The sequence below is a fragment of the Ochotona curzoniae genome, unplaced genomic scaffold, assembly GCF_017591425.1.
Source record: "Ochotona curzoniae isolate NIBS_2020 unplaced genomic scaffold, NIBS_Ocur_1.0 contig_1071, whole genome shotgun sequence".
Taxonomy (NCBI): Eukaryota; Metazoa; Chordata; class Mammalia; order Lagomorpha; family Ochotonidae; genus Ochotona; species Ochotona curzoniae.
Window position 1 is genome coordinate 4,447,345 of NW_024464939.1, and position 25,607 is coordinate 4,472,951.

General features: G+C 39.0%; 1 long non-coding RNA gene across 1 annotated transcript; it reads left to right on the forward strand.

Annotated features, from left to right (window-relative positions):
• The first annotated feature begins 602 nt into the window (after positions 1-602).
• Positions 603-10,044, forward strand: LOC121166146. The gene is made up of 3 exons (XR_005885346.1): positions 603-713; positions 6,141-6,144; positions 10,034-10,044. It is a non-coding gene; the product is annotated as an uncharacterized LOC121166146 (long non-coding RNA).
• The last annotated feature ends 15,563 nt before the right edge of the window (positions 10,045-25,607 follow it).

Here is a 25,607-nt window from a genome sequence, read left to right on the forward strand (position 1 = left end):
ACAGACTGATCTGGCACCATAGTCGGTCCAAAAATTGAGCTCCCATGCTATATTATTTCATTTTCACCAAGAATGTTGCATGTACAATCTTATCACTTCAATAAAATGTGTGAGTGTGTGTGAAAGTGTGTGTGTGTGGAGGGAGATTGCTTCTCAATATCTTCTGTTGTGCCGCCCACACCATGTTATTGGCCAGAAACAGTGGTACATGTGTATCAGGTTCATATAGGCAGAGCCACTGAAATCAGAGAGACTAGGTCTTTCTGTGTGGTAGGAATATTTCTTCCTAAGAGAGTTCAACAAAATTTATTCTATGCAAGGTCCTGTACTTTGTTCCTGCTTATCAGGACTGCCCTTACCAAAGCTTGATGGGTGTAATTAGTTTTTTTTTTAATATTTATTTATTTTTATTACAAAGTCAGATATATAGTGAAGAGGAGAGATAGAAAGATCTTCCGTTCGATGATTCATTCCCCAAGTGACTGCAACGGCCGATGCTGTGCTGATCCGAAGCCAGGAGCATGGAACTTCCTCCAGGTCTCCCACAGGGGTGCAGGGTCCCAAGGCTTTGGGCCGTCCTCAACTGCTTTCCCAGGCCACAAGCAGGGAGCTGGATGGGAAGCAGGGCCACTGGGATTAGAACCGGCGTTTATGTGGGATCCCGGGTGCGTTCAAGGAGAGGTCTTTAGCCTCTAGGCCCCGCTGCCGGGCCTGTAATTGGTTTTTGTTTTAGCAAACATTTTATGCTCTCCAGCTTAGTGATTGACCTCATTGATCATATTTTTGCCTTTTCAATTGCAGAAACATGCTGCAGATTTTTATTTTTCCCTGTAAATTTCTTAGATTTGCCTTCCTTGACATTTGCAATGTAGTCCATACTTTGTGAGCATTTTTAATTGCTGCTGTGAAGTGTCGACTTGTTTGGCAAGAAGGTCACAAGAGTTTTGATTAATTCAACATTACTGTTAGAATCTCCTGGCTTTCATTTAAATCCAAACTTCCAGGGCCCGGCGTGGTGGCGCAGTGGTTAAGGTCCTTGCCTTGCATGCTCAGGGCTCCCATATGGGTGCCGGTTCTAATCCCAGCAGCCCCGCCTCCCATCCAGCTCGGGAAAGCAATCGAGGACAGCCCAAAGCTTTGGGACCCTGCACCCGCATGGGAGACCCGGAAGAGGCTCCTGGCTTCAGATTGGCATAGCATCAGCCATTGCGGTCACTTGGGGAGTAAATCATTAGACGGAAGATCTTCCTCTCAGTCTCTCCTCTCTGTATATCTGCCTTTCCAATAAAAATAAAATAAATCTTAAAAAAAAATCCAAACTTTCATTAGGTTTTGCTTAATTATTTCATCAGATAAGCCTGCTCTCCACTTTGTAAGCAGTCTTTCTCTTGTAAAAGGTTAGTCTCATTGACATATTTGTTACATTTCTCTTTTTTGGGGCCATAATTAGACAAGTTTATCATCAACCATGGGGGCTGTGGAGGAAAGGGAGAAAAGCAACCAGTCCCTTGACTTCCTTTTGCTTCCTTAACTGTTAGATGTTTCATTACTCTCCATTTTGTTTCCAAAATGTGATGGGGTCTTGGAGAACAAGTCTGATTTCATAGCAGACTCATGACATGTAACATTGTTTCTATCAGTGGAGATAGCATTCCTATAAAATAATATTGCCTGTTGATTTCACAACTATTTTAGTTTGTGTAAGTATGTTACACAATGAAAACATCACCTAATAATGCATTTGTTAGCAGTATTTTCACTATTAAGTGACACTTGAATGTAATGAACTTTACTATATATTGAATTATTTTTTGTAATCTTTTGAATTTTTTATGGTCAACTTTCTATGCTAGTTTCAAAATAGTATAATGAGTTAAATTTAACTTAATAAAATATGTTGAGACTTTTCCATGCGCTGAATGAAAAAAATGCACGGCTTTTAGAGGTTTGTAATATCATAGGTGATTAGCTTTCTACAAAGGCAATCCAATTTGAATATTTGGGAATCAGGGGATGTGAAGATCTATTGTGGTAATAAACAGTCCCATTTTTTCCAAGACCCTGAGAATATAGCAGTTCTATAGTTCTTTAAACATTAGTTCAGCTGAAGCAGCAGCCTGGACTATGGAAAACTTGAATATGGTAGCTGCCACTTTAAAAAGGCATACTGGTGCAAAAAATACTCAGAGAAGAGCCAGATCAATCAAGGTTTGAGTGATTACCACAAGTGGATTGGTTAAAAAAAAATGATGAGTTTGAGGAAATATGATTGCGGTCTGTATGCTCACTGAATGCTTTCCAAATTGGAAGTAAACTGACATTCCAAGTATATCTAATTTGCATACAAATGAATATTACCAAATGTCAGAATACTGATGTTTGTAAAACTCACTGCTTGTAGGAGGTCACTTTGGGACAAATAACAGCAAAAGCTACTGTTCACAGTAGTTATAGTAACCTCAGACTGAGGTAATAAACAGACATCAACTAGGGTAACTGCCACATTCACTCATAAAATATCTTATTCCTAATGCTGGTGCCAGAATGGAAGGACAAAAAATATTTTTAGTTGAGCCTCCTACCATATTACTAAAGAGTTACTATCTGTAAATGAGCTAAAATACATATTCACAAACTCTTTTAAAGGTCTTTGTGTATATTCACATGTTTAAGTGCAAAATGCATAAGAGCTTCATTAATTTGTCCTGTGTATAACATACCTGCAGCTGAAGAAAGAGCTATTTCACCAAGCACAGTGTAGTAAGAGTGGTTATGTTTTACAATATATGATATTATTTGATTTAGTCTAGTAGAGGAATTACTTTTTTCCCCAAGCATTTCACAAGGTAATTCAAGATGTTATGCTTGATCAATGGGTAATTAAGTTTCACTATAAGCTTGTAATAATGACAGAGTGAGACATGCTGCTCTTATTTTTAATAGCACAGTTGTATAACACTAGAAAATAAATGAGTAAATGAGTGAACAAAAGAACATGGATCAGTCTTGGCCCTATTCTGTTCTGAGCTCATTGAGATTAGTGGACTAATGACCATGTATATAATTGTATGTTAATGAAGCATTCCTGAAATGTTTAATTCCTGATGACATACATGTGATTCTAAAAATGCTGAATTCCAACCACGGTTGGATAAATAACAAATATCCATAAGAATTGTGTATTTTGTGCATAATACTAAGTCAGTGTTGTAGATAATTCTAAGGCATGTTGGGATGTGTGTTGAAAGAATTTTTACTAGGAATTAATTGTAAGCAGTGTTTAGATGTTGCAATTTTACTGATACAAATCCACCTTACCATGTGTTTTTGTTCAATACTACACCAGATATGCATTTTGATAATTAAATAAGGATAGATAAAGGGATTATAGCAATTCATGGGATGCATTGATTATTCAATCAACAATAATTATTATTCTTAATATTTCATAATCAGTAGTTTCAAAGCAACTATCTCATATGCGTTAAGATAGTCAGTCTCTTACAGATCTGAGACAAATCTGAGAATGCTACAAAAAATCTCCAGTTCCTTGTCTGAAATGGTGTTTATTCTTAACTTTCTAAAATTATTGAATTATTTGCAGTTTGCATTGTTTTTTTAAAGTATATTTAAAGTATATTTTCCCCAAAATGTCAGCAAGTAAACTTCTAGCTAAATTAACACAGAGCCGAGGAGAGGAGTCGCACAAGGAGTTAACTAGATCTGTGCAGGAGGGAGTATTCCACAGTGGCCTGAGCATAATGCAGAGGAACGCTGGTTGAAGGTCCCGGGAGTTGAGCTCTGCAGTCACAGATCTATCCAATCAGCTTCTTACCCCGTGTCTTCCTTGCGTGTTAGCCAGCTGCCACTGGGGTTGTTATGGTTTTTGGTCTGATATATCAGAATTTCCTGCTTTGTTCAATAAATGAGGCGCATTCCATCAAAACTCTGCTATTTTTACTACGTTCTGGAGTGGAAATGGGATCAATGTTTTAACATTTTAATATATGATGATATGTTAATATAAAAGCTTTAACTTTAACCTGCCCTTACTTTCATGCTTTTAAATCAAATAAATTAGATTATTTGCAATTGGTGTCTCATTCACTGATGCATACTATTAAGGTCTCTTCTTTTTTTAGTTATGTGAATATAGTGTGTCAAGATTCATAAGTTTGTTCTAAATATAAACTCATATAAATTTATGCAATATGTTACTTCTCTTTGTCTTTCATCAGGCTTTTCCTCAGGTGGTCAAATGTATTTTTGAAGGAATCAACACTTTCTTTAAAAGCTTTTTTTTTCTAGTGTATATGTGTTTTTTAATGTTTGTGAATTTCTTTTCACATCAATAATGTGGGAATTAAGGATGAAAGACTGTAACTGTTTACATATCCAAACTTTTTAAAAGGATTTTGTTGCTATTGAGCCCTCTTTAAGATGAATATTATTTATGAAAAGTAGGTATTTTATGATTATGGATGCTTGATTTAATGAATTGTCTAGTGCCAATGGCTTATTTAAATATTTTGCACTAATTTAATGAGCAATACTGTCAGTGAATGGTAGCCACTTCTAAACTTTGGTCACCCCCTCCCAACTTTGGGAGTGTGCACAAAATAGTTAAGGTAAATGATTGATATCAGATCCCGTTGTCACTCCAACTTTGTTATGCCTCTGCCTTCTATCTCTTCACACCGTTTTCCGATCATCATCCAAATGCTTTCATGTGGACTTGAACAGCTTCTCCAGGGACCCATCTGAGAAAATCTCATTTCCATTTGTCCTCTGTTTTCAGTGTCCCCGCTACAGAGCCTTCTCATTCTTGCCAAATTTATTCCAGGGCCAAGGGTCTTAAAACTTCGTCTTTCCTCTGCCTGAAAATCTGTCTCCCCAAATCTTATATGACTTTCTTCTTTATGTAATCCAAGCAAGCCCTAGCTCAATTTTCACCTCCTCAGAGAAAGCTTCATCCACCACCATTCCAGATGCATGATTCCTGCTCCTCTCCCCTATCCCTTTTCTTATACTGTTGCCTTTTTCCCCCAAATCATTAGTCATGCTTTGAAATTTCATTCTGGATTTGCTTATTTGTTGTCTGTCTACCTCACTAAAATGTCAGTTGCATTAGGTATTTTTTTTCTGAATCATTCATGGCATTCTCACTAAGGCTCATTGTCGGCCTCAAGAAACAACTGATTACACGAATAAATATACACATGAATTTGTACACTAATTAATATAAGCCAGACATTGTAATAGCTTTGTTTCATCTCATAGGCTGTATATCTAAGAATAACTCACCATTTTCATCTATTGAAGGGGAACCTAGGACTGGGGTGGTTAAAGTCTGGAGGCACATTACTTGTAAGTGGAAGAGTTGGGATTCTAATCTAACTTTGATTTATTTTGATTTGTTTAATTAAATATAATAGTTGATTAAATATGCTTTTTCTGTTTAGGATGACAAAGGCTTCATTTTCTGTAAAGATGGTTTAACAGTGGAAGAATAATCATTTTTTCCTTCAACAATCTCACATTCTTAGTTTCAATGGGCCCTGTAACAAGACAGATTTCCAAGTGAAAAACAAATAGTCCATTCACATGTATCATATACGAAGGATCATCAAAAATTCATGAAAAATGCATATGTGAGAAAATTGCAACAGTTTCAAAAATTTTCACACTAAAATCAGCTTTTAATTCTATTTTCCAACACATGTTAAATATATAAGAGATTTATTTATTTATTGAAAGGCAGAGTTACAGAAAGGAGAGAGAGCTCTTCTGTGTGCTGGTTTACTCCGCAAAATGACTACATCAGCCAGAGCTGCATCAGGTAGAAGCCAGGATCCAGGAATGTCTTCCCAGTCTCCCATTTGGGTGGCAGGAGTCTACACTCTTGTGTCATTTCTGCTGCATTAGCAGAGAGCTGGATCAGAAGTGGAGTGTCAGGGTTGAGGACAGATATCAAGGTATGCTGGCATTGCAGGTGCTATCTCCCCCTCCTTGATACAATACGAGCCTCTCCACAAACTTGTAGCAGTTGTGTGTGCTCTTGTATACTTGGAAACATAGACGGGATGAGTAGTTCATACAGATGGGTTTGAATTCCAGTTTATATAGCATCTTCAGCAAAGAACAGTATATATAGAGAAGTGGCAAGACAGAGGAAAGGGACCTTGTAGTAGAAAAAGGTAAATGATAGAAAGGACTCAATAGTAAAATTTACTAATATAGATTCTCTTGGACTATCTTCAGATGATAAGGGTTTATGGTTGTTTTCAATGGTAACCATTATTCTCCCTGGTACAGGGGCTGGGCCTAATATCTTTGTTTCATAATGTGTTGTCCTTTTTTGGCTAATAGGATAAGGAAACTTTCCTGCATCTGCCTGTTCTTAATGTTCTTCAGCTCAGCAATTTTTCACCTTTGAGGGGGAAATTACATTTGCACATCTGCATTTGCTTTTTAAAAACTTGTTCCTTGGGATTTGTACTGTGGTTTAGCAGGTAATCATTTGGGACTATGACATCCCATATTGCCCCCATATGGAATGTCACAAATTGGCCCCCATTTGTGTCTTATCTGTTCCACTTCTTATCCAGCTCCCTGTTAATAGCCTAGGAAAAGCAGAGGAAGATGACTCAAGTGGTTAGGTCCTATCTGCCCTGTGGGAGACCTGGAAGAGCTTCCGTTCTCCTGGTTTCAGCCAGCCCAACCCTGATGGTTGTGATGGGACCCAGTGGATGGAAGGCAATCTCTTCCATTTCTTCTTTCTAATTCTGTGCAACTCTGACTTAGTGAAAAACAAAATAAAACAAAGCAAAAGCCTCAACACAACTAATCTTTCAGAATCAGTGCGGAATAGCCCTTAGCCTAGGAAGTGTGCAAGGATCTCCGTTGACTTTTGTTATTATAAAAAAGCAGGATTGTTTTAGATAGCATATAAAGTGGATATATTGATCAGATTTATAATCAGCTAATGTTTCATAACATTTTAAGTATTAATGGTTTGAATTTTAAAAGGCAGTTCTTAAAAAAAAAAAAAAAGGCAGCTATTGGGCCCAGCACGGGATAGCCTAGTGGCTAAATCCTCACCTTGTATTTTCCAGGATCCCACATGGGTGCTGGTTTGTATCACGGTTGCTCCACTTCCCTTCTGGTTCCCTGCTGGTAGTGTGGGAAAGCAGTCTAGAATGGTGTAAGACCTTAGGACGCTGCACCCACCTGGAAGACTTGGAGGTAGCTCCTAGCTCCTGGCTTCAAACCAGCTTCGCTCTGGCCATTGAGGCTACTTGGGGAGTGAACCAGTGGATAGAGGATATTTCTCTCTGTCTCTCCTTCTCTCTGTATATCTGCCTTTCCATTAGAAAATAAAATATGTCTTTTTTTTCCTAAGGCAGCTATTTCTACATTTCACAAGCCACATGTTACTGTCAGTTTATGAAGTATTTTTGTATTTTCCAACATATAGTACAAATATTTTCTTCTCAAAATGAAAAATTCTGTAGCAAATTTTACTGACTCTTGCCTTAGCTATGTGCTCAGATATTATAGGAAGTGACAAGTTAATTGATGATATTTAGTCATGATTTTTGTCTTCTGGACAAGGACATTTTGTAATCTACTGTAAAAATTATTTCAGCTTTTTTTTGGCCTTTTGGAATATGTGAAAGCATGACAGACAGGAAGTACTTAATATATAAATATCTGTTGCTTCTGAAATGGCCTCCCCTGTCTCTCCTGACTCCAGAAAGCTCTTCCATGGTAGTTTATTAGGTAGAATATTTACAAATTCTCCTTGTTTTCAAATAAAGGAGCATTATTATCTTTTTAGTAAACTTGTCATTATCTATAATTTTACTTATTTTTAAAGGTGTATTTGTTTTGAAAATCAGAATGAGAGAGAGAGAGAGAGAGAAAGAGAGCAAGCCAGAGAGAGAGAGCGCTATCTTCCAGGCACTGGTTCACTTTCCAAATTGGCACATCTGGGAGCTTCACCCAAGTCTCCCACATGGGTTGTGAGGCCTTAGATGACATTTTGCTGCTTCCCATACCATTAGCAGGAAGCAGAGCAGCTGGGGCACAGGCTGGTATCCATATGAGATATTGGCATTGCAGTTAATATTTTTACCTGCTATTTCACAGTGCCAGCCCCTGTAATTTTGATATTTAATGTTGTTGGTTACCAGTGAGTTTTCTGATAAACAATTGAAGTACTTTTTAAGCATACCAATAACCTTTTCTAATTTTCTCTTCTTTGAAAGGATTTCAGTGTCTTTGATTTTTTTATTTCCTTTATTTTCACTAACCGTGGCTTTAAAAAATTTATTGCCACTATTTATTTTGAAAGAGAAAATAGCATCACAGACCAGTTGTCCTTGAGGCAACTTTTCTAACACCGCCTTATTAAAATCCAAAAGTACCAGGAGGATTGTAAAGCCCCACTTCCATGGTTTGCATTCATAATACAAATAAAGATCAAACTGGCATGGCCAGTATTTGTACAGAGTAAACACTGCCCTCATGATCCTCATTGGTTAGGGATAATCAAGTTAGACACCAAGGGTATTGGTGCACATTGTTTGTGGATTGCATGTGGTTAGTAGGTGTTTTGTTTATTTTTTTAATTGTAGAAATTTTATTTTTGACAATTTTTACATATTTGAATAGGGTGCAAAGGGTCAAGGGCTAGAGGAAAGTGGATGAGACCAGTGTTTTCACAATCTCTTTTTTCCTTCCTGTATCTGGAGGGAGGGGAGAGATTGGGGGGAAGCCACACCCAGCCTGCCAACTATCCCAGGGTCCCCAATGTGGGGAATGCTCTGAGGACACCACTCAAGTGGTTTTGATAGTTCAACAGTTCTGTATTTTGGCCAGTCTTGCCACTCCAATCACGATGAAATCTCTCCAGACTCTACTGGCTGACATAGTCCACTGTAGAGTCTCCATTTGCCCAGTTATTCACTGCCAACTCTTGGTTGGGGTAGTTGATCAATTTGTTTTGTCCTCTGTTATGGTACCAGGTGTCATCTGCAGGCTTCAGTGTACTGCCATATTCTCCATGTGCATCTGGATATGCTGCCAACTGCTCCAAGCCACTGAGGAGTCCCAGCTCTGACACAAGCATTCCACAGTCAGACCATGGAATTCTCCATTTTCTGCATGGTTGGAATTTTGAGTCCAGTGGTTCAGATGGGAGGATTCCCAAAGAAATTTCACCTGAGGCGATCCCAGATCTTATTCTTGTGTGTGTTTGCCAGTACAGTGTTTGGCACAGATGTTGCTCAAATCGGCCTACCTGCACACTGTTAGTTGCAATTGCTGGGTCAGTTGTCTCCAGCCCTGTCTCCAATACAAAGTAATGGGTGTTGCAGTCCAGCCCGATCCTGCCCACCACACCCTTGGCCCCTCTCAAACCAGTAGGAGTTGTAGCCTAGTTGGAATGACCTGCAATAACCTCCACCAGGCCCGCCCCCTGTCCTGGTTCCTGCACTTGCCGGTATGTACAGCAGACTGGTCCTCTCTGTCCCACATCCCATTTAGCTCTCATACATGAAAATGGGCATTGAAGCCTAGTTCAACCCAACCAGGCCCCGCCCCCCCCCCCCCCCCCCCCCATCTAGCCTACACATGTGCCGGCAGGTGCCACTCTCTCTGTCTAGCCATATCTGTTCCCAGTCCTGGTTCTCATGCTCACCAGTGGGTGTGCCAACGCAAGAGGGTGGTGCCTGCTGTTTCCCTAATGGGCTCACTCCTACTCCTGGATCCTGTACTCTCCAGGTGGTACTGCTATTTACCTCCACAGAGTTTTCGCCCCATGCCAGCATCTGCTAGCTGATGCTGCAGCAAAGCCAAACCAACTTTCACTCTCTGTGGGTTATGCAAGTATCAATAGGTAAGGTCTGTCCAGCCTGGCTTGTCTCTGAACCAGCTTACATGTAGGTTAACAGGCATTGTAGCCCTGCCTGGCCTGGTTTGCACACAGTCTCAGCTCTCACCCCCACCAATGGGAATAATAACCCAGCAGGTGTGTTTTATTTTGATTGCCACCGTATTGAATTTGCAAATGTTCACAGTAGATCTGTATATTTTAGTTCCTTCCTATCATATAAGGCACTATATCAGGCACTTATAAATGTTGCTTGATTCCTACAGGCAGTTTAGATTCAAACTTTGCTTTAACTATTGAAGATAAAATGGTTGTCTACATGACATTGTATTTATATTTTGATTATTATATCTTAGAAGTAAAACCTGACTTTTAATGAGTTTTCCCTATTGAAAAGGAAGACATGTTAATATTCTTCTATATGTCTCAGTTTCCTTTATTTATAGGTTATTCTAAGGATCAAGTTAAAGGAGATATAGTGTATAATATTACATGTTCAGTAATGGAAGCTATTTTTACAGTTGTTCTAATTCCTTTAGGCTGTCAATTAGGCTTTCAAATACCCATAGTTGGAATTGAAAGCTAATGGAAGTACCTTTATAAAAAATAAACATAGCAGAGTATGTATGCCTGTTACAGTTATTAACATCAATAAGTAACAACAACAGTATATTTCAGGCTACTTCCCTTTGAGAAAACCATTTTCTTAGATGCGTTTCTCGGAACAATTTTCCACAAAGAATATGCTGCATAGTATCTGTATCTATAGAGGGCATCGTCTGTCAATGGTGACAAGTGCCTAGAACCTAGACACATGGGGTTCCTTTAAGCATTTGAAAGAACTAATGGAAGACATTTTGGTTTTTTTTGCAAACTGAGCTGTATTACCCATCCCCTTATTGTTATTATATGTTATGGTTGACATATTTTGGTCTGAGTTTCTGTGGAGGCATGACTTAACAAATGATTATTCCTCTGTGACCCTTTGCTTGCACAAATGGGAATGCACGTGGTAGTACAAAGTTATAATGCATCTGAAGTTTTGGCTTCAGAAGATCACATCAGCAAAAATATGGGCAGCAACTAGTCTACTTGTTTGTAAATGAAATATTTTTCTCTTTTAATGAATAACATTCTTTGTGAGCGAATCTCAATTGCATTTAATATTAATATAGAACTAGGAAACATAAATATCTTCTTTAGATCAGTAAAATGAAAAATCAGTAAATTTTTTCATTGCACTACACAATAATCTGATCAAAAAGTCAATTTGCATAAAACATAACCTCATTGTTTGGGAGGCTGGATATGGCTTCTCTCCCTGTCTCCCCTCTTCCCTCAGATACAGGAAGGAAAAAAGAATATGGAAATGGTGGTCTCACCCACTCTTCTGTAGTGCTTGACCCTAAACACACTGCTCAGCTATGTAAAAAATCATCAAAAATTAAAAAAATTGATAATTAAAAAAACAACCTCACGATTTACAGATGGTCAATGGGAATTTTCCATTCCAAGAAATAAAGCAAAAATAGTACGATATACAATGAAGTGTATTATATAATAAGACCAACCTAACTTTGAAGGCATTGCAACAATACAAAGTGTCTCAGTTTTCATTTCATGGCTGCTATAGCTATAGCCCCATTCTTTAAATGCAGACTGAGGATTAGGGATGGTTAGTAAATGTGCAAAAGTCTTGTATTCTTGTATCTAATTAGGGCCTGATTCAGAATTTTGAATCTCCACTGACTTCAAAACCTGTAGATCAGAGTACATGGCATCTTTAAATTCTTTTTCATTATGAGCCATATTGTTAGGGATTTGAGAACAGGTGTTCCCCCAGCCTTCTGGGAGCTGGAAGGTGAGACCCAGGAAGTGGCAGCAAACTTTCCCAAGGATTACCTCAGGGAATAGCTCACAGACAAGGCCCTGAGGCGAAGTCAGAAGAATAGCTGCCCGTAATTAATCAGTGTGACAAATGGCTGCAGTGAAAAATACCAGCTGTGAATCAGGAGTCTGGAAGAGAGGCATGAGAAGGCAGGGACAGCATGGGATATGCTGTGGATTGGGATCTCATTTTTGTTAAAAACGTAGTAGCACAGTGAAATTCCTTAGTATTGATGGGTGTTACAAGGAAGTAGATGGAGGGGATGGCCAGTGAGATTGGCCTTCTGTGTCAGCCTTGTAAGAGCCTCACCCTCACAGGCCGGCAGGATATAATCTCTTTCGTGAATGTGACAATCCTGGGTTTTAACACTAGAAGTCATATATGGAGTAGGGCAGTGGGTAGAAAAATGCATCAACATCACAGGCAGATCTGGTGGTACCCGGCCTCGTCCCTCCTTGCCCCTAATCTATGCTCTGGAATAAGCTTTTCAGCATTCGTATGGGCGAGAGTCAGGTTTTGCGGTGCAGTACCCTGGAAATGTCACAGCAGTTTGAGAAATGGTAATTTCCCAGAGGAAATTAGGCTTCATGGCCTTGAAGCTTGCATACACTTTCACATTCTTTTACTTTTTTTTTTTTAATGTGACATTTTCTCATCTTTGTACTTTGTTAGCATTATGGAACCAACCAGTGGTGTGAAACAGAACTGTCAAACATAATACAGAATTCTATAAAACTCAGAAAATTGAAACTCTTAGTCACTACACGGGGCCCAATTTCAGGTGCATTACATGCTCTGTCATATCGAGTAAGACTGTGCTTTGAGCTCTGTCACTATTACAGCTCTGTGCCCCACAGATCATTCAGTTGCTGCAATATTTTCATTTTTTCGAAAAAACTACTTTATCCAATGGCATTGGTGCTGAACAGTGATGAAAATGACAGCCAGCAGAATCATTCAGGGAATTTAATCTCAATTCCAAATGCATAAGCTTGACTTCTGCGCAGTTAGAATACTAAAGGGCTGGGGAAAATGGTTTTCAAAGAGTCAAGTCGTGTGATAGCAGGGACACAAAAGAGCTTAGTTATGGATAACAGAATTGCTCTTAAGAGCTTCATCCAAAGATAGGAAAGCAGATAGTGTCCTTCTGGGTCTTTTCTGGAACAACTGCTGACTTTTCAGTGTCAGTTGAACTAGAAGTCTATTGCCATTTATTTACAAAAGTGAATCAGTCTGCAAATCTGATGACATCTTTATTTCTGTTGAATAAAATATATTTATTGAGAACTCATTGTATCTCACACAACTGGAAGTCATGTTTGAGAATCTCTTTGCTGCCTTTTTTAGCTGAAGAGACTGTGACCATTGTCCTAACTTGTTCTGCGCTCATTCTGAGACAGGGATAGCCAGGTGAGTTTGATGATGAGTACCCCCACCTTCCAGGATATCATCCTAGAGAGTATATACGGGGCACACTTACCCCAAAACTGGTGATTACTTATCAGAAATTAAAAATTATTTGCATGTATTTTGTATTTATTTGATAAATCTTATTTGATAATTTTCTTGATAAGTCCTATATTTGTACAATCTATATTTATTTCAAGAAAAATATAAAACATATAATTTGCTGTGTACCTATACAATCATATTATTCTTTTATATTATATTTATTTTTTAATTGTTAATAACATTGTATTATGTAATACAGTTTTATAGGTGCTTGGATTTCCCCCACTTCTCCCACAACCCTCCCCCCATGGTGCATAACCACCGTTCAAGTTCAGTTGAGATTCCATCATTGCAAGCACATACCCAGCATTGAGTCCAGCATCTTATTGTCCTGATAATATTTAACGGCTTCTTGGGGAGGCCTTCCCTGGTCTGAAGGCAAAGCTAACAGAATAAAATCCCGGTCAGTTAAAAGTCCCAACAAAACATCAGCAACAATATATAGTGTTATGGAATTGATTGACATAGTATTGAGTAAACAATATGTTAAAAATAATGCAAGTTCAATTTTTCGAAACATGTGTTGAGACAGTATCAATGACAGGATAAAAAAAATACAGGTTAAATTAAGGCAAACATGTGGTATCTAACCTTTTGGGATTTGCTCATTTCCCTTAGCATTATAGTTTCCAGTTGGGCCCATTTAGCCACAAAGAACTACATTTTGTTTTTTTTAATAGCTGAGTAGTATTCCATGGAGTAGATGAACCAAAGCATTCTTATCCAATCTTCTGCTGATGGGCATTTCGGTTGCTTCCATGTTTTTGCAATTACTGATTATGCTGCTATGAACATAGGGATGCATGTTGGTTTGTCATGAAATAGGTGCTTTGGATATATTCCTAGGAGTGCTATTGCTGGGTCATATGGAATGCTAATTTTGAGTTGTTTCAGTGTTCTCCATACTGATTGCCATAGAGGCTGTACTAGCCTGCAGCTCCACCAGCAGTGGAGTAGGGTTCCCTTTTCCCCACATCCTCGCCAACAAGTGTCGTTGGTGATTTTTTGTTTGTGAGCCATTCTTACTGGTGTTAGGTGGTACCTCATCGATGTCTTAATTTGGATTTCCCTTATTGCCAGGGAACTGGAGCATTTTTTCATATGTTTGTTTGCCATTTGGGCTTGTTCCTTTGTGAAATGTTTGCCCATTTCCTGTGCCCATTTCTTGAGTGGTTTGTTTGTTTTGGTGTTTTGGTTGTTTTGGAGTTCTTTGTATATCCTGGAGATTAGCCCCGTATCACCTATGTAGTGTGCAAAGATCTTCTCCCACTCTGTGGGTTGCTTTTTTACTTTGCTGATTGTTTCCCTTGCTGTACAGAAGCTTCTTAGTTTGATGTAGTCCCATTTGTTTATTCTGTTCTCAACTGCTATTGCCTTTGGTGTCCTTCTTAGAAAGTCAGGATCTATTCCTAGGTCTTGCAGGGTATTTCCTACATTTTCTTGCAAGAGTTTGAAGGTTTCTGGATGTAGGTTTAGGTCTTTTATCCATGTGGATTGGATCTTAGTGTATGGTGATAGATGTGGGTCTATCTTTTTGTTTCTGCGGGCTATCAGCCAGTTGTCCCAACAACATTTACTGAAGAGGCCTTCCCATTTGCTTGGACTGTCATTGGTCTTTTTGTCAAAGATTAATTGGCTGTATCTGTGTGGGTTCCCTTGTGGTGCTTCTATTCTATTCCATTGATCTTCCTCTGTATCTTTGTGCCAGTACCAGGCTGTTTTGATAACCACTGCTCTATATAGTATGTCCAGAGGTCCGGAACTGTGATTCCCCCTGCTAACTTCTTGTTCTTTAGGATGGTTCTAGTATTCGTGGTTTTTTGTGTTTCCAGATGAACTTTTGAATCATTGTATCCAGTTCCTTGAAGAATGTTTTGGGCAATTTGATTGGAATTGCGTTGAAAATGTATATTGCTTTTGGTAGTATAGACATTTTAATGATGTTGATTTTACCTATCCAGGAGCATGGGATGTTATTCCATCTTTTGAGGTTTTGTTCAATTTCTTTTTTGAATAGTTTGTAGTTTTCTTTGAATCGGTCTCCTACACTTTTGGTTAGATGTATTCCCAGATATTTCATACTTTTCTCTGTTATTTTGAATGGTATCTTGCTGGTTAGATCTTTTTCCATCTTGGGGCTGTTTGCGTACACAATGGCTGTTGATTTTTGTTCATTAATTTTGTACCCTGCCACTCTGCCAAACACTCGTATAAGTTCTAGCAGTTTCTGTATTGAGTCTCCTGGTTTTTCTATGTATAGGATTATGTCATCTGCATATAGTGAAAGCTTGACCTCTTCGTTCTCCATTCGTATGCCTTTGATTTCTTTTTCTTGTCTTATGGCCTCTGTGAGTACCTCTAGGACTATATTGAATAGCAGTGGTGATAGCATAGCGGGCATCCTTGTCTTGTTCCAGATCTCAATGGGAAGGGTTCTAGCTTTTCTCCATTCAGTATGATACTGGCATTGGGTTTTTCATAAGTTGCTTTGATTATGCTGTGGATTTTTCCATCTATGCCTGCCTTGGCTAGAGTTTTTAGCATGAAGAGGTGTTGGATTTTATCGAAAGCTTTTTCTGCATCTATTGAAACTATTATTTGGTTCTTGTTTTTCAGTTTTTGGATGTGGTGTATTACATTTATGGATTTCCATATGTTGAACCATCCCTGCGTTCCAGGGATGAATCCTACTTGATCCGGATGAATGATCTGTCTGATGATTTTTTGAATTCTATTGGCTAGGATTTTGTTGAGAATTTTAGCATCAATGTTCATCAGAGAGATAGGTCTATAGTTTTCCTTCTCTGATGGTTCTCTATCTGGTTTTGGGATTAAGGTGATGTTGGCTTCATAGAATGAGTTTGGAAGGGTTGCTTCCTTCTCTATTGTTTTGAAGAGTTTGTAGAGGATTGGGTTTAGTTCTGTTCGGAATGTTTTGTAGAATTCTGTACTGAAGCCGTCTGGGCCTGGGCTTTTCTTTGTTGGGAGATCCTTGATGACTGCTTCAATCTCTGCCTCGGTTATGGGTTTATTTAATTCTTCGGTTGTCTCTGGACTAAGTTTTGGTAAGTGGTGGGGGTCTAAGAACTTTTCTATTTCTTGGTGGTCCTCTAATTTATTGGAGTACAGTTCTTTGTAGTAATTTCTAATTATTTTCTTAATGGTTGCAGTGTCTGTTGTTATGTTGCCTTTTTCATCTTTAATGCTGTTGATTCTCGCTTTCTCTTGTGTTTTTTTTTTTTTGGTCAATCGGGCCAGTGGAGTGTCTATTTTGTTTATTTTCTCAAAAAAACAACTTTTTGTTTTGTTGATTTTATGTATAGTTTTTTTGATTTCTATTTGGTTTATCTCCTCCCTTGTTTTGATGATTTCTTGTTTCCTATTGTGTGTGGGGCTCTTCTGCTGCTGTTTTTCCAGTTCCTGGAGGTGTGTGGTTAGTTCCTGTATTTGGCGTCTTTCTTGGGCCTTGACATGGGCTCCGATTGCGATGAATCTACCTCGTAGCACTGCTTTGGCGGTGTCCCACAAGTTTTGGAATGTTGTATCGGAGTTTTCATTGGTTTCCATAAATTTTTTGATCTCATCTTTAATTTCTTCTCTGACCCATTGTTCATTTAATAGCATATTGTTCAACTTCCAAGCGTGTCTCTGTTTTCTGGGGAGTTTTGAGTTTTTGTTTTCCAGTTCCTCAGTGCCAGGAACTGCAGGATTTTTCAGAGCCCACCTGGTGTGTTGCCCACGCACAGGACTGTGGGCGAGGGGTGATCCAGGCACTTTCTGGGTGTGGCTCCTGCACAGCAGTTCCACCGTGCGTGGCATGGGGGTGTTCAGAGCCTTCTTGGTGTGACTCCCTCGCACAGGACTGTGGCAAAGGAATGACCCAGGCACACTGTGAAAGTGACTTCTGTGTGGCAGGTTCGCACCGTGTGGTGTGGGAGTTTTCAGAGCCCTCCTGGTGCGTCGCCCATGCTCAGAACTGTGGGGTAGGGGGCGAGGAGTGGGCCAGTCACTCTATTGAAGCAGTTCATGTGTGGCGAGGTCACACAGCACAGCACGGTGGTGTTCAGAGCCCTCCTGGTGTGTCCCCTGCTCACAGAACTGCGTGGCAAGGGGTTAGCCAGGCGTTCTGTGTAAGCGGCTCCTACATGGCTGGACCGCACAGCCTGGCTCGGAGGTGTTCAGAGCCCTCCTGGTGTGTCGTCCACCCACAGGATATCAGGGTGTGAGGGGGTGGGTTCCAGACACACTCTGGTAGCTTCTGCACACTGAGATACTCTGGGCCGCACAGCGTGGGAATATTCGGGGCACTTTCTTCGTGCCTCCTCAGCACATGGGACCACTGTGCGCTACCTCCAAGGCACAGTTTCGGCAGTCCTCTTCCCGGGAAGGGGTGGTGAGAGGAGCACCCAAGAGGCTTGGGCTTTGTGCCTGCCCCTGGAGGGTGGGCTCCAGAAGCTGCTAACCCCTCCCCGGCTCATTTGAACCTCAGGCTGTTGCAGTCTGCCTCTGCTGCTGTTGAAGACCTTTGCCAGTGATGATCCCTCCAGGCTTCCTTGTCTCTGGGTAGGCTGCGTCTCCTGTCGGCTGCCCTTAAAGATGACTCAGCAGGTCTGGAGCGGGACGCTGTCTTCCCTGCTTTTTGTTTTGTTTTGTTTTGTTCTCGTTGTTCTTCCGAGTTGTGTGAATCTTTTTGGCTCCACACTGTCCAGGGAACTTCATGCACCTTTCTCTGCGGCTCTTTGCTGTTCCTCTTTGCTGCTTCTGTAACGTTCTATCCCTCTCTCACTGTGCTCTCCCTCACAGCCTTCCTCCTATGGCGGCCATCTTGGAATCTCCCCTCAATCATATTATTCTTATTTAATCTTTCAGCAAACCAGGTTCGGTTCCAGATAAGGTTTGGAGTGGGTACTATGGTCTATGTTTTTAAGCTGAAGAAGCATCTATCAAGAATTTTCTAGAATAATTTTTCCTTATCCTCTTTAGTATTGCTGCTAGTGTCCTTTTATCTGATAGCATTATTAACACTGTATTATATATTTCTTTTCTGTAACAGGAGCCATGTATCTACTCCATTAGCCATGAGGTTATATTATTTATTTATTCATTATTTATTTGTTTTCAGTTTACTTGATAGAAATACAGAAAAAGAATCAGAAGTATTCCATCCTCTGCTTCACTCCATAATTGCTTACCACAGCCAGGGGCCGGTAACTTAATCCTGGCATTCCATGTCGGTAATGGATTCAAATATTTGACTTTCTACAGGTTTATTCCTGGAATGTGCATTAACAAGGAGTTGGATGAGAAGCTGAGACTTGAATCAGATACTCTGATTTGGGAGGGAGCAGCTTAACTGCTATGCTATAAGCCTGCTCCAGTCTGGAATTTATTGACGGAGTAAAGGGAGATTAAACTCTCTGTGTTGGGATTCTTGGGAAGACTCAAACTTACCAAATAATTATATTTAATTAGATTGATAGTAATGGTATTAAGGTCAAAATAGCATTAACTCAAATTATACTCTTTGTAGCATGTACTGTTTAATTTAAATAGAAGATAAGTATCATTGCTGTACTCATTTTTCAGATAATCAAGTTCATTTTAGGGAGAGAAAATTAAGTTCCATACCTACAAATGTTGGCATATTCAAACTTGGACCTTCCAATTCCTGTGTTCTTATGTGTTTATTTTTCTATATTAACAGTTCTGTAAGTATGACCTCAATTCATTCTCTCTAACCAGTTTTCTCTGGCATGTGAGTTTGAATAGAACTCTAGGTATAAGCAAGATCATGGATATTATAGCTTTAATGTTGTAATGAGTTTAGAACTCTTCTGTTATTCCTTCTGATTAATCATGTTCCCACATAGCTTAATAGCGTTTCATATTTTGAAAAACAGACTGGTTCATTAGTTGAATCAATGAGGTAACAACACAGAAGAAAAAATGCTGAAAATGTTAACATAAAGTAGCCCTGCTTTCTCAGGGTGAGTTCTTCTATATTAAAGTAGTGGAATAATTTTGCTGTCTTCAGTTAAGCATACAGTTCTTAAATTAACTTTTTAATAAAGATGTGAAAAGAAGCAAAGAAATTTTTTTTTCCATTTCCATGAATAAGCTTACTTTTTTAAGTAGCAAATAGAAAATAGTTTTGGAAACTCAGACGTGATTTTTCTAAGTTATATGCAATTACAAGATAAAGGAATGCTGGAATAATTGATTCACTTTCATTGTTTTAGAATAGGAGAACTAGATTACTGGCAGCTATCAGAACATTTACCAACATAGACTCATTTGAGGAACAATGCACAAATAGATTGGACTCATTCATTCAGTTACGGGTTTTGTGTTAGCTTTTTGGGTTATAGGCATGTGGTTTTGGGAAGGTCACAGTTTGGCTATTGGGTGATGGGGTGGTGAAGAAGGTAACATAAATAATTTGGTATAGTGGAAAGTGCTGTAGCAGAGTTAAAGATGAGGAAGAGATGAACACTTACGGAGGAGGTTGCTGAGAAGGCCTTCTTTCTCAGAAAATGACATTTGGACTGGATTTTAGAGAAGTCATTTGGCTTTAGTCTGAGTTCACTGGAAATTTTTGCAGTTCTTCCAGTTCAGTTTTCCAGCTCTCTTTCAAGCTGCTATTGTTTGTCTTCCCTGTTCAGTATTATCTCAAAATATCAGATTATTCACTGGACAATTTTTGTCTATGTATTTATTATGTTTATTCACATGCACATTTACACATCTTTTCTGTTAATTTTGAATATGATAGGTAAACCTATTCATCTTCTGAGAATTGCTCACATAAACTTGTTGATACAATGATGCCCAACTATATAGATGATAAAAAATAACAAATACAATGACCAGCTGCCCTTTTGTTGTCAGACAATAGATTTAATGTTATAGTAATCCATTAGCCATTTCCAGAATGGATTCTCCTCAAATCACGTATAGCTCATCATTTTCTCTTTTAGAGTGGGTTTAGCTGTCTACAGTATTACTCTTTTTGCTCTTAATTTGAGAAAGAAGATATTTGTTGTTGTGATTTATTAATTGGACAAATTAATTCAGTATAGAAGACATCAAACCTTCTGATGTGTCAGTGAATGAGGCTATGTGTAGGAAGCATTGTATTCTGTTTCTATGGCTTTTGAGTTCTCTCTCCCCAAATCAGTATATTGAAGGGATTGGTATTAGGTGGTCCTAGGCAATGGTGGAGGCAATTAGGGCTATGTACTGCTGCAATGAGCACTTGATGATGATTAGGTTATGATGGTGGAGCCATGGTGAATGTTAGGCATTCTCTTGTAATAGAGGCCAAAGGAATTCATTACTTCCTTCTACCATGTAAAAATTCATAAAGAAGATTCCGCCTATGATGGGAAGTGGTTTCTGAGGAAAGCAGGTCCTTACTAGACACCAAATCTGCTTTCATCTTGAACTTCTCAGGCTTCAGACTGTGAGCAATAAGTTTATGCCGTTTATAAGCCATGCAGCTGATATTGTTATAACACCCTGGACATAAGCAAAGCTACAATAGTATATCCTTAATTTTCTACAACTCACACATATATCTCAATTTATTTTTCTTTCTCTACAATTTCAAATCTAACTTCTCTCCAAACTTGCTGTCAGTTCAATGTTTTTAGTTTGCTGAACTGATGGATAGTTTTAACACTCATTTCTTTCATCTAGTCCATTTCTCTGTGACGTGTCTTCTCCCGTCTGGTGTGGTGCTTATTTTAGGTTTCTCATGTTCTGATCATCAGATTTAGCTCTGAGCATCCCTCTATCTTGTGAGCAGGCCTGACATCAATGTGTTTTTCCATTACTTATTTTGTATGCTAGTGATTTTGCCCTAAAACTGTTGAGTTCCATTGCTGCTGCTGCTCTTGTTAATGTGCCTTTTTATGATTTAAATGTAGTCTGTCCCTTCCCAAAACACATGTTGAAATTTAATCCTTATGTTAGTCAGATTTTTTAAAAAAGACTTATTTTTATTGGAAGGCAGATTTACAGAGGAGAGACAGAAAGATTGTCCGTCTGCTGACTCACTCCCCAGCTGACTGTAATGGCTAGAGCTGAGCCAATCCAAAGCCAGAAGCCAGGAGTCTCTTCTGGTCTCTGACATGCATGCAGTGTCCCAAGGCTCTGGCCCATCCTCCATTGCTTTCCCAGGCCACAGGCAGGAAGCTGGAAGGGAATGGAGCAGCTGGGATACGAACTAGAGTACATGCAATGCAAGGATTTAGCTGGTAGGCCATTGAACCTCGCTCTAATCAGATTTTTGTTACTACAACTAAAGCATCTGAGAGGAGGGAGTTTTATTTTTATATGTTTATTTAACCATTTGTGATTTTGGAGGTTCACAGTCCAAGATTGGGAGATGTCACTGGTGAGGATGGAGTGGGCAATCATGATGCATGTGTAGAGGAACTATTGAATACTGAACCAGGAAGCGGAAAGGAAAGCTAGGACAAACTGCATTTATAACCAAGGTGTTCAAAAGAACTACCTTCCAAAGGCATGTTTCCCATAACAAAAGGATTTCTCACTAGGCCCACCCAGGAAATATCATAATTTGATCAAGCTACCATATTTAATCCATTAACAAAACTCTAGGGACCATGCTGTTGAAACATAGACCTTTACTTTGAACTAAATCATACTGTCATTTAAAACCATAACGATTTCCATTGTGAGGTGTTGAAAGAAGGGAAACTTTATTACTGACGTTTAAAAGTGCTGTATTGAGAGGAGAATAAATACTTTTGTTTATTTATTTGGAAAGTCATTTACAGAGAGAGGGGAGAAACAGAGAGAGAGAGAGTTATCGTCCATTCACTGGTTTGCTCCTCAGATGGCCACAATGGCCAGTGCTGGGCAGGACTAGAGTCAGGATCTTCATCAAGGTCTCCCACATGGCAAGCAGGTATTCAAACACACTGGCCATCATCTGTTGATTTTCCCGGTCTGTAAGAAGGGAGCTGTATAGGAAGCAGAGCAGTCAGGATCAGAGCCTGCCCCATAGGAGACGCCAGTGTTGCAAGTGGTGGTGTTACCTGGTTTGGCACAACACCAGCCTCTAAGTAGGATTATATAGATCATCAGTATAAAACCTACATGATTGGGTCTTAGTGACTTTGTGAAGAGGGAGAGATCAGGACACATACATACATGCTTCCTGTCTTGGTATGTTATTTCTTCCTCTCATGTGTGCTCCAGCCATTAGAATGCCATTACATTAGTTCACAGTGACCTAGAAAGGCTGTTCTCTGTAGAGATGTGGCCTTACCTGATCTAGGGCTTGCAGGGTCAAAACTGTGAGCTCAATAGACCTCTTCCTTTTATGTTACTCTGTCTCAGGGATTTCATTATGATTATGCAAAATGGACCAGCATCTTTTTCTGTAAACAGCATCAAGAGTCACTTTTACCATTTATTAAAAACTATTTAGGGAGTACTTCATTATTTTTGCTACTTATTTTTTTTAACTTAAATAATCATTTTTTTTTTCCTTCCAAGCTTACTAGGTGTCAATACCACTGGTTTATATAACTGAAATGAATCTTAGCCTTTGCCTTATAATTTACACTAAGCAGGACTCTGTGGAGGAAGAGAAGTTCCATGCAAACTAACTCGAACATGAATTTGGATTGTCTTATGTGTTTGAAATTTTTAAAAGGTTTTAGCTCTTTGAAACCAGGGATTAAAACCATGTCATCATAAATTTGTCTGTTTTTTCACATTTCTTACTTTCCTTTCTTGTGGGATTTATTTTCTAGCAGCTGCTTCCTATGCAGTAGCAAAAATAGTTGCTGGCCGCTCTAAGCCTGCATTCTACTTATGGAGATCCTAGAGAAGGCACCAATTGGTTGGATCCGGAAAAGTCCTGGGAAGGAGTCTGAATTGAATTGATTTAATTTGTACTCTATGCCAATGTGGGAAACAGAATATACTTCCCTAGAACATGAAGGATATTGAATTGAAAGCAATTAAGAAGATATGGATAAAGGGAACTTTTATTGATACTGGAAAAAAAATTATATTACGAAGCCTTACTAACTTACCTTGTCCTTCCATTTTTTTTCCTTTCCCAAACTTGCTGACTCTAGAGCCTGCATCTTCTTCTTTTGACTTATCACTTCAGGAAAAAAAATTTACTGTTTTTCAAACCCATGTCTGTGAAAACTTGCCATTCTCTGAGTGGCTCCCATGTATACATGTTAATAAGCTTGTCTTCTTTTGTTAATGTATTCTTTTTAAACTGTGATACTTCCTAAGAACCTATTGATATAATTATTACCTACCTGTATCATGGTGCAACAACTGCATCTAGGTTGATCAGGTTCTCTGTGCAACCCATCCTGTGTGCGGTGATACTCTTGAAGCTGGGACGTGTGGTCAGATTCTTGAGGCCCTGGAACTGTAGCCAGGTATGGGAAATTCTCTAAAATGTACTGAACGTCAGAAAAGCAATGTCCGTTATCAACATGTATATCATTGAGATATAATGTCAGCCTGGTGCAGTAGAACAGCAGTGTGAAAATATGGTCTTCTACTCATTCATAAAATATTTAAACATTTAAAAAATTTATGGACTGCAATGATAAAGAGAGTAAGGGTGGATAACTCTTGACAGTATGTGCCTTATAGTCTAGGTCAAGACAGAAAATGGAATACTCAAAAATAAAGGCAAAATATAAGTTCATGTAGTGGTCAAGTTCTTTTTTAAAAAAATTACTTATTTACATATTATTTATTTATTTATTTAATGGTGCAGTTCTGTAAGTTCACGGCTTTCCACTTCTCCCTTCCCAACTCCCTTACCCACACTGATTCACCCTGCATTATTACAATAGCATAGTCCTTCAAAAACAGTCGTAAGTTTATCATTCTACTATTTAATTATATTATGATATTGGAGATATAGACAATGACAGTTCAGCATCCTGTTGTCAAAGTGGTCAGTTTGTATAAAGAAGTAGGGTTGGCATATGGTTCATTTAGCTAAAGAGGGCATGCTGGTGACATTTGAGCAGGGACTGGAACAAGTGAGATTGTGAAATTTGGGAACATTTAATAAGTTTGACAAAAAGACCCTTGGGGGATGACTTAATATGGCTTCGATTCTCATTCCACTGAATAGCTCTCCTTTTCTCAAGCCTAAATGTCAAATAGTAGCATTCTGTGTATTGTCTTTCTCAGTAAATCTGGACTTATGACCTGATAGGTTCTTCAATTTTGTCCCTAGAAATGGTCATGATAATACTGATTAAATCATACACATTTAAGGGAAGATATTTAACCTTAGCGGTTAAGGATAACTGTTTCTGAACCTAGCATCCCAGTCGGAGTGCTTGGATCTGAGGCACTGCTCTGATTCCAGCTTTTAGCTCATGCCAGCTCCTAACTGGCAGCATGGATGGCTCACATCATTTGTATCCCAGCTGTGTTGGAAATCTGAAGTTTCTGCCTTATGGCGCCCACTCTAGATGTTGGGTTCATTTGAGAAATGAAGTAGCAGTTGGAAACACTCTCTTCCTGTTGTTATTCTGTGTTTCTTAAAACAAAGACAACAACAAAATGCTCATTGACTTTGTGGTCATGCTACTTAAGGGCTATTCAAGCACCTCTCCCTCTCTATTACTGACTCATTTCTTCTTTTTCAAGGTGACTGCTATTTGTCATTTCTAGTACCCTATTCTCCCAGTCATTTCTGTTGTCATCTTTACTGTCATTTGCTTATTTTGCTTTTCTCTTTCCCTATGTCTTTTGTTTCTTGGTCCAAAGGCTTGGGTTTTTCACAAAATTGTTTGACTTTTACAGCCATTGCCATTTAAAGAGAATGCTTTCATTCTATGTACAAATCAACCAACCATAACACAGAGTTTTTAATTTCCAGCTCTTCTGTACATAACAATTCATGTTATTCTTTTCATCTTCTAGTGCTACTTACTTTCACTTACCAGCCCTCACCCCATCCTCCCTGCCAGGATTTGGTACTATTCTAAAAACCTGATGCTGCAGGACAGCTGATGTATCAGCCATTCCATTTATTTTCATACTCTTTATAGCCTGGATCTACACTAAGATCAAACACTGGAGCCTTACTCTTTACCAAATCTTTTAAATTTAATCTGTTAAAATGATTATTTGAAAGGCAGGGTTAGAGAGGATATGGAGAGGAGGAGTATCTTCCCATATGATGGTTTACTCCCTAAGTAACTGCAGTGGTCAGGGCTGGGCCAGATTGAAGCCAAAAGCCAGGGGCTTCATTCTGGTCTCCCACATGTATGGCAGTGGCCG